The sequence below is a fragment of the Heliangelus exortis genome, chromosome 25 (genome assembly GCF_036169615.1).
Source record: "Heliangelus exortis chromosome 25, bHelExo1.hap1, whole genome shotgun sequence".
Lineage (NCBI taxonomy): Eukaryota > Metazoa > Chordata > Aves > Apodiformes > Trochilidae > Heliangelus > Heliangelus exortis.
Window position 1 is genome coordinate 3,011,076 of NC_092446.1, and position 365 is coordinate 3,011,440.

Sequence of the window (365 nt, forward strand, 5' to 3'; positions counted from 1 at the left end):
TAAAAGCAATAATTTAATGGTTTAATAACGCGTAGTAATTTAATACGGAATCATTTCACACGTCATCATTTAATAGCGTTTAACATGAAGGCTCTTGCTTTTACCGGGGGCTTTTGTCACAAGCGCGGTGCTCGTTTTTAAGACGGGGGGGGGGGGGGGGGGGGCTCCCGTCACCCGCCCGCCGCTTACGTCACAGCCGCGGGGGCTTCTGCCACACACGTGCTGCTGACGTCACACCCGCGGGGTGGGGGCTTTCGTCACAAGCGAGGAGCTCGTCTGGTAGAACGGCGGCTCCCGTTACCCGCGCGGCGGTGACGTCACAGCCGCCATGGGAGGGGAGGGGCTCCCGTTACCCGCACGGCGGT